This window comes from Melospiza georgiana, chromosome 5 (assembly GCF_028018845.1).
Source record: "Melospiza georgiana isolate bMelGeo1 chromosome 5, bMelGeo1.pri, whole genome shotgun sequence".
NCBI classification, from domain to species: Eukaryota; Metazoa; Chordata; class Aves; order Passeriformes; family Passerellidae; genus Melospiza; species Melospiza georgiana.
The window spans coordinates 61,186,802-61,200,628 of NC_080434.1; positions in this window are offsets into that span (position 1 = coordinate 61,186,802).

The window sequence follows — 13,827 nt, forward strand, 5'->3', positions numbered from 1 at the left end:
TTAAAAGGCTAAGCACAAAAGCATTAAATAATTTCAATACATCTGCTTTTAAATGAGGCTCTGTTTTTCTTTCTCTTTTTTTTTTTTTTCTCCCCTTAACCAGGGTGGGGAGAAATAAAAGGAAAAAAAAAAAAAAAGAAAGGAAAATAAAATATATCATTAGAAAATCAAAGTCATTAAAGAAAAACAAGTTCTACTTTTCAGCAATGTTTTCCCTTTCACAGGATATAGATAGATTGTGAATATGTCCTGTCTTTGAGGAAGAGTAAGAAGAAGGAGCACTGCCCCGAACCTACCCCTGAATGACACAAATCTGCCTTGCCCTGTGCTCAGGCTCTTGTGCACTGAGCAGTGGGGTGGGCAGATGAGTGACAACACTGTGAGAGGTGATGGAGATGTTCTCTGAGGAGCTGGTGCTCCCTTCTCGTGCATGTTGGTGCTGCCCAGGGCAGGAGGGTCCCCACTGCCTCCCCCGCCGTGCCCCAGAGCTCGTCCAGAACCTCCCGTGGCTGAGCTTGGGCTGGCACCCAGATGTGTTTGGTACAGGACAAGTCTGGACTCAAGTGTATGACTTTGGTTAAAATAAAATTTTTATATACATATGTATATACACCTACATAATCCCACTTTCTAAGACACTTTTACCTTGATCATCACAAGGGTTATTCAAACATTAAAAACCCAAGCACCCAAAATGGTTTCACAATGGTTTGATCGTTCCATAACAAAATACATTAGAAGTCATAATTATCTCCAAAACTACCAAAGAATTGTCCAATATTTTTAGAGAAAAGAAAAACTCTTTTGAAAAAGATGAATTTAAATTCTTCCAAGCCTGGCAACTAAAACATGCTCTGTAGTTACAATTTAGCAGACAAAAAGCCACAGGGTAATTTTTCTGTGATGTTTCCCTGATAAAAATGAGCAGTGAAGTCAGAAAATACATCAATTTTCACTTTATTAAAAAGCTGAAACACATAGTTTCAGCTATGAAACCTGCTAGGAATAATCTCCTTGATGGAATTTCTGAATGTAAATAAAATAACATATCTACAATCACTGCCGAAGAAAGAAGAAAACTTAGTACCAACAAGAATTGTTTTTGATTCATTTTTTAAATCACTAGAATAGTTAAAAATAACTTTAAAGACCATAACCCAAAACACAACCTAATTCAAAACCAGAGACAACTTTTGGTAAAACCTTGCTCACTTGATAGGGAAATTGATAAGAAAAAACGCCAATAGATGGGGGGGAAAGAGTAATAAAAATGTGTTCATACAAATGAAAATAAGAGAATGGAGTGTATGAGATACTGATTTATGGGTAATTAACTAAAGTAGTTTAAACACAATAAGAGCAAGACAAATTCTAAATTGATAGAACTATTTGTGGATGGAAAAGGGGACATTTTATCAGATACAGAGAGGCAGAAGAATGGAAACATTTTTTTTCTTACATACTTTAGAAATAGCAAGTTCAAATATGAATATCAAATGAATGGAAAATATCTTTTCAGCCTACCAGTCATTAGGAAGGAACAAACCCTGTTAACACATGCAGGAAGGAAATAAGGATGGTAAATAGTTTACACTGGAATCTCACTGAAGAGGTAGCTGGGAATTTAGTTTCCTCTTCAAGGTGGTTCGTAATTTAAAAACTAATATATGTGAGAAGAAAGCTGATTAAACTAGTTTTTGTTACTGATTTCTTTCATAGTTTGAACAACATAACGAGTGTTTTAAATTGGTATTTTTGTTATCAGGATTTAGTACAAAAGATTTTGAATGTAGCAAATTTTTTACAAATCAAATTACCATATGAAATTAGTCATGCTTCGTGTTATCCAGTCATGTAAGAGATGTGAAATGTAGGAATCCTTCTCACCTGTGTCCAGTTCTTTCACAGGTCATAAAAGAGAAAGGGGTATCTAGAGAGAAGTAATTCATCAAATCATCAAACAGGTATCTATCCCCCCCATTGATAGCTATTTACAGTTTGACTATATGTCTTTGAAATTTAGAACATCCTGATCTATTTAGATTAAAATATCTACTTCAGTGTTTTTGAAAGTAAGTGATTTCACGAAAGCGGGTTGTTTATTACTAGAAATTCTACCATTAGTGGCTGTCATAATAAAAACAGAAAAACTAATACAGAATTATTCACAATGAGTTTCCTTTTTAATAAAAATGTTTATGTATAGGCAAAATTTAGCTACATATCCTAAGACTGAAAAGTATAAAAGCCATTCTAAATTTTCTTTCACTAGATAATCTCAAAACAAATTGGAGTTACAAAGTGCAGAGCAATTGACCTTCTTATATATTATATACATCACTTAAAAAGCTAATTGCATTTTAATTGAGTTTTAGTAAATGGACAGTTTTGCAATGAGATATTAGATTTTAAACACTTTTGGTTTTAATGAGTGTTAATTTTCCTGGTGATTTGCTTCAGCATAGAACTATCATGACTGAATTAATTCTGCCTGAAGCTATTCTACATTTAAGGTCAAAAATGTTGGCAAGTAGTACAGATGATAAGAAAAAATGATTAAAAAAAACAGAGCCCAACCAAAACTAGGGAAGTTCAGCTCAAAAAGAGAAAAAAAACTTGAATAAAAATTCCCAAGATATAATGGTTCTGCAAATGTTAGGAAAAGCATTTTGAGCTGCAAATGTTCACATATTTTGGAGTAAATTTTAGCAAGATTTGACCTTTTTCTCTAATTATAGCCTCAACACAATACTGGATTAGACCTGAATGTTTGAGATAGAAACTTTCTATGATAGAAACATTCTAGAAGATATTTTTCTTTTTTTCCTCAGGTTCCCTTCCCATTGTATGACAGCCTCTTAATCATATGTAGGACACACAAATAATTCTATTAAGACACCTTCAAAAATGATATATTTTTCTAGCCACATACAGATTTAACATCATTCTTTAGAAACATTCTTACGTCTTCTGTTCACTTTCTTGTGAGCTCTTTTTACCAGCAACGTGGTCTCTCCATCAGCTCTTAGCTGGACTCCACGCGTGAGCTTTCCAAAATCTCCTGAGCCCTGACCCCTCCTTCCAGGGGGCCAACACCTGTTCCCTGGCCTCTGATCACGACAGCTGGAGTCAGATAAAATGGATTATTGAGTACCCTGGAATACAGCCCTGACAGGCTGGCTGGTGAGGGCTTCTCATCTTGGGGTGGGCATCATTGATATTCTTTCCCAAAGATTTTCCATCCAAGTCGAGCTGCAGTATTTCTCAGGAAAAAGCCCAGGTCCTTCTTTCATTCATAAGTTTTGTTGTTTGCCTAACTATGTATGGTCTGGCTGCATGGGGCAGTCTTACACTACTAGCTGCTACCAAGTCATCTGGTTGAGGCAAATTCAACTTTTTTAATATATTGACTTGTCTCATCTTCAGGTGTCACATTCAGGGGCTCTCAGCACCAATAAAGGAAACTAACAGCTACCATTCATCTTCCCTGCTGAAATTTTACATGATTTTTCAACAGAACCAATGTTAACCTTACAGAGTAGTAGTTCAAAAATGTCTTATCATAATAAAATGATAATTAATTAAATAAGATAAGTCATACTATTTATATATTTGTACATGTACATATATATGATTAGGCTTTTCTGGGCACAAGCGAGTAAAACAGAAAGAATTATAAAAAAATCATATACTACTGTGACAGTAATCCAAAATAATTTTCTCTCCAATTGGTATAATCTATGAATTCCATTAGCACATTGTGCATTCTCTCCTTATTAATGCAAAATAAATTAATAGACTAATAAAGTAATATCTGATAGGATTTTGCAAGTGAGAACAAATATATGAAAAACGGTGAGAGGCAAAATATGTATTTAATGTCAAATAGATATGTGTCTTGTATCCTTGAGGTGTTAGACTTCAGTCCATAATATTTTGTAATGATCAAAATACCTCCACCAGAAATGCTGCTGTACTCAACACTTCAAACATTTTCATTCTATATGTAACAGCAATTTTGAATTCCACTGCATTTTAGTGTATTGAAGGACTTTTTATAGAATAAAAAATCAACATGTAGAAATAGTTTATTTCCTCATGCATCTTGCCTTGAATAGTAACTCTGAAGCTACTATTTAAAGAGGACAAAAGCACTTTTTAAGGGGTAGGGTGTTTCTACAGCTATTTCAGTTTTTATATTTATAGATCAACCCTTAATCTTTCATCTACATATATTTCTACTTAAGCATATTTGGATAATTAGTGATATTTGCACTGAAAAATGTTTTAAAATAAATGTATGCCAAGTAAAACACCTAGAAATTTGGAATAGTAATAATCATAGTTTGAATTACAAAGGGAAATTTTTAACTAAAATGCAGAAGGGTTCAATTATTGTGCAACTAAGGTGGTTAGCCTACATAATGACCCAAAAGACCATTGAAAAGTGCTTGCTCATTTAGGTAATTTGTTCAACTCATATAAAAATCAAATAATCAAAAGCTCCAGATGTGCAGCTAATATACAGACATATTTGTATGAAAAACAAATGGGTCTACAATGGAGAATTCCTTATGTGTTCTTCTGGTAAGCAAAGACCAAAAATCTGACATTCCAGCAATGGTAAACCAGCTTTTGGCTTTCTGAAACTCAGCCCTAATATACTTACCTGTTTAAGGAAACACCAGGCACTTCTAATGACACTTGGGCAGCTAACTGAGCAGGTATTATGCACTAAGTGCTTCCAAAATCAGAAGGCATAGTGAAAGTTCAGAGGATTTAATTTTTTTTTCTGCAACATCAGTGAACTAAGATGAGATGTTTTCCTGTAGGAGGGGGAATTCTTTTCATTATTCCAGGTGGATAACTTGACTCACTTTTTTGTATTTAAAAAAAAAAAAAAGAAATGGTCCCAAGTAGAGTACTGGCTTTCAGATAATTTCTGCTGGAACATCTGGACTATGGATCAGCATGAAGAACTACACAAAACATTAACACTACTGGATCACATGTTCCTTGAGGTATACTTGGACCTGAACACAAGACTGTACTGAGAAATCCCCAGCAGAACACCTTTAATCTAGAGGCTTTTATTAAAATACCTTTGGTTTACATACAAAGACTCCAGCACAGACTAAGCCATTGCCTTCAGGGAAGCTGCCGATAAATACGAGTACAGGTCTGGGAAAAGGAATCCACAGGAATTAAGACCTGAGCACTAGGCAGAGGGAGAACTCAAAGGGTTGGAAGATCAGATTTATGGAGAGCCTTCAGCTGAACAGAAGTGCACTGAAATTTCCATAGGTTTTCTTTGTTGAGAATACTTTCACTCTACCCTAGCTGAAACCAGGACAACTGCCCAGATGTTACATGTTAGAGCAAACCTGGTTTTTCTAGTTATCACCTTGTATTTGCAACTCAAGGGCAATTATCTTTTGTTAATTGTAAAGCTCTTTTAGAAAAAGAAATAACATTATTTTTATTCAGCTTAATTTTTTTCAGCTCAGATTTACATGCAGATACAGGTATATGATTGTCTGCAGCAAATTAAGAGCCAGTAACTTGATTAAAAATATAACATGGTGGAAACATCCCAGTAACCACAAAAAGTCATGGAACTTTGACTGGAAAGATTAAGAAAAGTATTTTACTTTTCAACTTTCTGTAATACCTCAGTTGTGTAAATATTTAAATTTTAAACTTATTTTATTATGGGCAGATCCTCATCTGGTATAAATCAGTGTGGCTTCTTTGAATTTCAAAGAGCTATGCTGGTTTACTCCAAGTAACTCCATGTCTGTCCCTTAATGTTTTTTTATATAATTCTTTCAGAGTTCCTTTCAACTTGTTATTTTCAGCTACAAGGGAAGCTGCATTCTGCCTGTTTTTAAGCTATTTTACCCATAGACAAATCTGTGCTGTCAAAACAGGCTTTTAGAAGTTGAACAAAATCCAAAAAATCCAATCTATGTATAGTAAAAGTTGGCACCAGTTTAATCTATAAATTCTTAACCACAAGAACAGCAGTAAAATCTTCTAGAGATCTGAATTTTCAGTCTGTCTTGTTTAGCTCAAGGGCAGTTGCTAATGTAGGTGATCTCACACCTCAGATGCTAAGGATATAAAGACATCACATTTATGCTTTATATTTATTTGTTATGACATTGCCCTGAAGAAAACTAACATTACTGTTAAAAGAGTAATACACATCATGCAGTGAATGATAGCCTGATCTGTCATGACAGAAGGTAGAAAACTTGTGAAAAGTCTGTTATCTTCAAACTTGGCTCCTTGATCCTCTAGTAAAAAATATGTTTCATTTGTAACAAGTGTAATTAAAACCATACTGATTAATTCAAGACATAACCAAACATCCTAAATCCTGTGAATAATTTACATAGCTTTCTGTAATCTGTTGCTTTATTCATTCTGCTTACTACTTGGAAAATTCAGCCTCATCTTCAGATGCAAAACTTAGATGCACCATGAAAGATTTTGGTAAGTAAAAGCACTTTCAAAAGAGAGAGAGAGAGAAAATTAATGCAATTGCCACAATTCTTCATAGAGTAATCTCAAAAGAGGTTGAACTTCAGGGCAGGATCCACGAGAAAGCTCTTCAGTGATACCAAAACCCTGCTTCTAGAGAAAGATGGGCTAGATTGCAGTCTTCAACATGTATTACATGCAGAGGACTGATCGAGTCCAGATGAAAGTTAAGTATTTTGCAATAACTGCTGCATGTAGCCTTCAGACCTTGATGTGCTTTGTGGAGTGCAAGATGCAGATTTTTTTTCTCTAAATTCACTATTCCAAAGCAAACAACTATGCTAAACAAACCCTCAGAACCACAATGATTAAGGTTATGTCAACACTTCTCTGCAATTTTTCTACAGTTCAATTAGGAAAAATTTACCCCAGCCTTGTATCTAGTTCAAAGATAAATCAAAGCTTACTTAATTTGGAAGAGAAAAACTCTGACAATTTATCATGCACAGGAATGAAGGGAAAACATAAAATTAATGATGTTTCAGGATCTATTTTGCATATACTGGATAACGAAGATATTTTTAGAAAAAATCCCATGCAACTTTGTTGCAAGATTTCCTCTAGCTATTTGAGGCAACTGTACTAACTACCTTGTAGATGGACACTGCCTAGGAAGTATCATTCCAAAAGCTTAAAAAACCATTAATACACTCTGCTTTGACTGCAGAAGGAAAAATTATATCCCCTCCTGCAGTAATCCTTTTAATGCCTTTCATGCAGACAAACATCAAGAAGAAATCTGTCAGTCCTTGGGCTAGAAGCTCTACTAATACGATTGTTTTGAGTGGAAGATGCAGATAGAGATGAGTGAAGAGTAGAACTCTGTCCCTTGTGTTTTGGAATGTGATGAGGGACAGATGTCTTGTACTTTAGAAGAGATAAAGCCTCTGATTCTGTGAAAAACAACAGAGGGTCAGAAAAAAAAACAAGGTGTTTAGATAAAGGAAAAGGGAGTGAGAGGAAGCCAAGCACAGCAATGTGTCTCTTTCCCCCCTGTTACCCCTGCAATGCACAGTATTTTCACTGTGCAGCCTTCTTCTGTTTTTTGAAGAGTGGGTCTGACTCCCTCTGCATTCTTGTCATGCTGTAAGTGTAGGGGGCTAAGGGGTGGGAATATTTTTTTAAGTATGGAATTTGTGCAAGGCTGACAGCAAGATTAATAGAGGGGACCATAAGGATTCCTGCTGAGCACTCTATTAAGCCAATAAGCACTGAACTAAGAAAAATTTGCACAATGGACCATAATGGCTTCTGAACAGATGTTCTGGTCTACCGTGTCCAAACCCTACTTTTGAAATAATTTCTAATGTTGGCTTCCTCCTTGTAAGTAAGTTCTTCCAGTTTTCAATGTATACCAATATAGTAAGTTAACAGCTGGGGTTTTATTTTCCTTGTTTATAAGCAGAAGTGATTTTTTTCACCTTAATATCCTTGCCCACATTCATATTAATTCTAGTTTTCATTTTTCTACTGTACCTCATCTCTCTTCCCTTATGCATGCACAGTTAGTCTTGTTTCCCTTCCTTGCCTATGTTTTACATCTCCTCCAGAATACTTGTTTTTCTTCAGCCTTGTTGTTCTTTCTTTTTCACTGTTCTTTCCTGATTTACAGCAGATCCTCTTACTCCCTCCCAACTTTGCCCTTCCTCTGTTTCTGCCTTCAGCTTAACCTCCTGTTCATGAGTCCATAAGCTCTAATTTATCTTCCACTCCAGTGCTTGTTGAAGTAAAATTCAAGAATTTTTTTTTCTCCCCACTCCAGTATTACAGAGCTTGGGAGTTCTGGGGCCCTTAAAAAGGCAGCTGGTCCCATTTTGTAAGGAAATAATGCACAGGTGCTGGGAATCATCCGGGGCTGATGGGTTTCCAGCCCCAAAAGTCATAGAAACTTATGTGTATGTTTGTGACTGGGGAAGGCTTTAAGTTTTTTCCTTTCCTCTGGGAAGGAGAGGACTGAAGCAGCTTAGTAAAGATAAAGACAAGGACTGGGAATGGCAGTAGGTGAGAGAGGCTCCCTTCCCATGACGCAGTAGCACCATCTGAACTTTGGGAAGCAGTTACCAGTTGCCATGGATCTTTTATAGTTAGATTACTGCCATATCTGAAGTTTGGCATTCAACATGTCCATTTTCTAGCTGTATCAGCAAATCGTGACTGCCCTTGTAAACAAATGGCAGAAAAAGAAACAAGATCAAAATTCTTTGTAAGAATCAAGGAAGAGTATCAGACTAGAAGATTTACTTCTAAAAGGACATTTGAGGGTAATCTTGACAGGTGGTGGCTATGTGTACATCAACATATCTTGAAAATGGCTGTGGCAAGCTAACCTTCAGGCATGAACAGACCACTGAAGCTGTAATTATTAAATTGATGATGTAGGTTCTAGAACTTATGTCAGAAACTAAGTCATTCGGTAAGAGAATTCCTGGTCAGGATGATGTAAGACTTTTAAATATAACTCTTGGTTTCCTGTAGGTATACCATTTGATTTTTTTATCTCATTTATGGCATGTGATATCTAATTATCTGTGGAAATGCAAAACTGAGGAGTGGATGCTGACCTGGCTTCTGACCTGAAATCTGTTTCCCAAATGTCAGGTGATGAACTAAACCCTCAGTTCTCTTCATTCTATTATATGACCAATTTTAAAGGTTCAGGAAGAGCTTGCAGTTTTCTGGAAGCCACTATGATCGTGGCTTTTGGCTGCATAGCATTGACTGCCCCGTCTGATATCCTGAGATTATGACATAGCAGTGTGGTAATGGAGGAACTCTACAGCTCATCAGTCCTACCTGGTCTAAAACAGAAACCCTGGCCCCAGTAATATGATTGTGTGATATGATGAAAAGTGACTGATTCCTTTTCTTATAAAATGACCTATAAAACTCAGTGAATTTTCTTTTAAACTGATGAATTATCACTGTTGAGGTGTCTGGCTGTGATACAAAACCTGAGCTTTGAAAATACTTTTGTGTGCTGCCTCACTTTATATATGTATTTGTTTTTTAACAAAAGAAATATTCTTAATTGTGAATTTTTACTTGTGAAGTTTTACATAACACAAATTCAGATGCAGGATAATAAGATCTGAGCTAAATAAGATTGCTAGTATGTTCATGAATTCTGCTGCATCTCAGACTTTTTATTATATTTCCTCCATAGAAGTGGTCCATGCTTTTCTATTTTCTACTGCTAAGTGGTCAATTGAAATTTCAAAAATAAGTGGAAATCCTCATAAGAAGTGGATCTGCACCTACACATCAAAACCAGACAACAGACAATAGTGCTAATAAGTGTTTTTGATAGCACATACCAAAATTTAGCCTTTCAGCGTGAAGAGGCATTTCTCAGACTGTTCCTTAGATTTCTGCACTTGAGTACCAAAAAAGAAAGCAGTATTTCAAGGCAGTATTTCAAAGCATTTCCTTTTCACAGCCACACATATACACTTATCTTACCCATTATTTATTTCTCCGTGTTAAATGTGATGAATTATTTCACATGAGAAAATTAAACAAAAAGCTGACCACAATGGCAATGCTCCCCTGTCTCTCTTGCCCCTGGAGATACAGGAGGAACTAAGCAAAGAGCTGCAAATTTGTAAGAGTTCATTTCGTTGACTGAATAGATGCTCTTTAATCCCACCATGCTCCATATTTTCAATCAAAAAGCCAAGCGTTTAACAAAGGCTTTTGCCCTGAATAGAGGTATCCTGGAAATTGCCTGTTTCCTGTGGCAGTGGTGAGATTCCCAGCCACTTGAATTGTATGAGTCAGAGCTCTCAAACAGGTCTGTGTGTGACTGCCAGTGGCAGTGTGGCAGTGTTTTTCTTAGCAGCTGGGGCAGTTTAGAAGTTATAATGGAAAGATTTTCAATGACTTCCCAATTATATCTGAATATTCTCAGAGTTCTGCTTTGATGTTGCCAGCATCGTATATGAAAGTATCTGAGTTTTCCAGATGTTTCCTCAATAAAGTAAAGCATTTTAGCTCCCAGTGACCAAATCTTCTCTTATATATTTAAAGCTCCTTTCCAACCACAAAGAAAAATCCTAGATGAATTAAATCAATAAAATTACAGTAATACAATTCTGTTATCTGTGTCCAAGCTGGGCTGAAGTTCAGAGCGTTGAACAATCTATGTTTGTTAAGATCAAACCTTTTCCTGGATGGGATCTACACTGAAACCTGTTCTCTTTGTACCTCTTGGAAATGCAGATATATTCATCTGTTGGTGACTTCTAAAAGCAGTTTTTGGCTGAGAGGAAGATGAAATAGACTGCTTCAAGTACAATTTTAGGCTCCCAGTTATCACAGAATTCATATTTCCTATTAAGTTATTTTTAAAGTCTAAAACAATGAGATGTTAAATACAGTTTTAGAGATAATCAGGATGTTTATAAACAAAGTTCATGGATACTGGATTGGATGCTGGATGCTCCTCAGAGATAAGGACAGACATCTTTTGTAAAGAATATTTCAAAAAGCAATTGAGAGTAAAGCATTAATTTAGCTCTCTACTGCTTTTGTGTCTCAAGAATTCAGAATTTGAGAACTGATGTCATAAAATCTCTGTTATTGAAAAGTCAGCAATAGTATTCACAGGTTTCATCACTCACAAAAATGTTTCTAACCTTCCCTTGAAAAAGGGCCCTTTTAGTGCCTGGTAAATTGAAATTCCATCAACAAGAGAATTACTTTAACACAATATTGAATTAAACTTGCATTACTACCAACTACAGATGGAACTTCATCTGTTGTAACAGCTACAATATTTAAGAAGACTCAGTCATTGCACTGAAAATATTTAAGCAGCCTTCCATACATTTTATGTATGTCTTATGGTAACCACCAACCATAACAAAGACTTAATGTCTGTATTTTCATCCTAATAGCAAAAGAAGATAGTCAGTTTTGAAAATAATTTGAAATGGATCATTTACAGGTTTATTCCTGTCACTGTTTTACAGAAAAATTTAAACACTTCTTCTGAGAAAAATCTCAGTCAGTTATTACCATTAAAATAATAAATATTATTCTTTTAATGTTTAAATGAAATAATTTTCCAGCACATGTGGTATTATGCATTTATGAAATTTTTAAATATTAATAAATTTTTTAAGACTTAAGGATGAACTGTGGTGTTGCTGAGCCTGATTACAAAACACTCAGATACCTCTGCTGGTCAGGATTTCACTTCAGTCTTCTGGGCTCTCATCCAACACATTCTGGCCTATGGTGCCCTTCAGGGGTGCTCCTCAACTTCCTTCCAGCCACATTCAGCAGCAGTTACTGACAAAGCCACCTCCTTTGGAAATACAGCAGGGAATTTACGTTTGTGCATGCAATTGCATAAAAAATTCCATCTGCAAATACAGTTAACAAATCAGCACTCTTTTTAATTTTTTTCTTGAAGATTTGCACTCTGAACTTGTGCAGAGTTAAATATGGCAATCATAGAACCAGGTAATCTATTCTTGGGGTAACTTTGAATGAACCATAAGTATCTATAAATGATTGATATATCAAATTGACATATCAAACTTCAGATTGATACAGCAGGCACATTTGGACTTTTCCTTTTTCTGATTAATAAAGTCCCAATGTTAGGGCAGTTTTGGGTACTTCCTTTGAGAGGTAAGAAGTTTCACTTAGGCTAAAAAACGAGGTTGAAAAATCAGCTGAGAAGGGTGCACAGTTTTGTCCTTGACCAGAAGAGGTCACCCTTGTGTGCGGCAAAAAGTGAATCTGATTTTCCCCCCCCCCCCTTACCCCTTTCTCTACTTCATCAGAAATTGGGGGCTCTGGTTTAAATGAAAGATATCGTACCAACTGTTCTTGAATTTGGGGAAGTTTTGGAACCCAGGTTGGACCCAGCTTCCAGACCTCAATCCTTGGTTTTCTGATCAAGGTAGTTCTGCTGGTGGTTCAGGTAATTTCAACCTCTGCCATTGCCTGAAGGTCTTCCCTTGCTCCTTCCTGTGAGGAGTTTCACATAATATCTCCAGGTCGTGTGGGTTTCAATGAAGAAAAATGTTTATGAGATCAATATTGATATGTTAATTGATATTTGGTGAAAGGTGAAAAGTGATTTTAAAGATTTTAAAGACTCTTTTACTACATTATATTCATTTTTTAACGTATTGCTTTTAATCTTACAAAACACGTCTTAAAAAAAATCATTATAACATTTGTTTCCTCCCCTTCTCTTGAGAATCTGAAATTTAAGAGATGTATTCTTATGGGTAGTGTACATTCCTCAGCTCCCTAATTGGGTGCAGAGGTTTCTAATGTAAATTCAGTCCATCCTCCTTCTCTCTGGGTACAAAACTTTGACTTCTCATCTTAGATTTTTTTTTTTCCTTCTTTAAAAGGAAAGCAGTGTCCTTTCACACATGTAACCAAGACCTGGAAGCCTGCCAGCATCTGTCTGACTCATCATTTTCAAAGGGTGCTGTGAATGCTGGGAATCAAATTCTAGCTGTGAGACTGGAGGTAGACACTAGAGTGCCAAATTCCATTGCTACTTTACCATTTGAGCCCAAATAAGAAAGACAAGCAAAAAGCAAAGCAGCTCTTTCTGTTGTTATCCTGCTACCAATCATCACAGAGCCAACATGGCTCTTTATACTAAGAATATGAATAATGTACAAAAGAATTTTAGAAAAATACCTTTAGGCTAGAAAACTGAGACTAATCATAATATTGTTTTTCATGAAAATAAGACTTGCTTTGAAGTATTTATGCTACTTCCTTACTATTCCCTTGGCTATATTTTGTTTTCATAATGTTTATTCAGTTAACTTAGATTTTTTTATACTTGTCTGGTCTTAATACCTTCTCTTTCCCCCCTTTCTTTTGATTCATGCTTTTTTCAGTTTTCTCAGGCTGATTTATCTCTGTCAAGTATTGCTTCATATTGCAAGACATTGGACATAAATCTATTACTTATGGGATGTCTATTGCTGCAGAAAAATGTGATTAATGTGGAGATCAATTTTTTTCCCCCAAATTTAAACATTGTTATCCTTTTATGGAACACGAAGATCAGTCATTAAACAGAACAAAATATAACCTAGGCATTTAATTTTAAAACCTATATAGTCCTAAATATGTATTTTCTTCCACAGAATTGAGGAGGCATTGCTGCTGGGGATGTTCAGATATTCTAAATTCAAGTCATAACCTTCAATCCCTATGTAGATTTAACATGTGCCTTTCTTGAACCCATCTTTCTTACATGCACCTATGTTTCTTGTAATGGCTGTGATGAGACCTTGG